Here is a 1,133-nt window from a genome sequence, read left to right on the forward strand (position 1 = left end):
AAAAAAAGGCAAAATCATTGTATGACCCTGCCTTTTATTAAACAGGTAGTTCATTTGTATGTAAAATTGTAACACAAACTTTTATTGTATTTAATGTATAAATAATTCTATTTCACTTCTTTCATTTTACATTCTCCTTACCAAGTGTTTTTATTGCCTTTTGTTTTATGTAAAGCACTTTGAATTGCCTTGTTGCTTAGTGTGCTGTATAAATAAGTTGCCTTGTCTTGCTTGCATGCTGGGTGGCATGATTGTTTAATAGCTTTAGACAAAAAGCTTACTCATGGGGTGATCACAAAACAGTGAGATGTTTGGAAGTCAATGATTTATAAAAGAAAATCAATTGAAAGTTGTTTTAATCTGAAGCAATAAATCTAACAGACTCATACAAACAAGGGCATGTCTAATCAATCATATTTTTCCTCATGTGTTTAGGCAATCCACTCCCATTCCCTCCACTTTTCAGCAAGGCCTGCAAGCCCCACAGGGAGACATACAAAGAAAATATAGTGTGTATGTGTCATGACACCTGGGGAGGATGGGCTCTGATGTCCTTGTGCTTTTAGTATACTTTCTAAGGGTAAACAAAAACCTAAAAAGCAGTTGCCTGTCAGATGAAATCATTTAAAATGTCACTTGTGTGATGTACAAAAACGTACAAAGACAGAACAAACGAGAAACTTAAATGCATATTTTTGTACAACGGAAGTGTTTTAGCAGCTTGAATACACCCTATAACAAAAGAAGTGCTCTTTTTTTTGGCACAAACTCTGCTTTGAAGCTTTGTGTGTTCATAATCACAGCTTTATCAGATGGCTACATGGTCTAAAAATTGTAAAATCTTGCTGCAGGATCACATATTTGACACATATATTCCCCAAATTGTCATTTTTCTACTATGAAATGCTGTCCCATATTTGACACTGACTAAAGAAACAAGCATCGGTTTAATTTTTTGATCCTTTTTCTCTCCAACGTGATACATTTAGAGCATTGTTAAGTGTGTCAGCATTTGCTTGGGATACTGAGTGAACATAAAGACAAAAAGTGACTTGATAACAAAGAGCATATTGATTCAAACTATGGACAAAAAAAGAATCTAAGTTTGAAAATAAATATTTTTCCTCTCCATT

This window comes from Etheostoma spectabile, chromosome 10, assembly GCF_008692095.1.
Source record: "Etheostoma spectabile isolate EspeVRDwgs_2016 chromosome 10, UIUC_Espe_1.0, whole genome shotgun sequence".
Taxonomy (NCBI): Eukaryota; Metazoa; Chordata; class Actinopteri; order Perciformes; family Percidae; genus Etheostoma; species Etheostoma spectabile.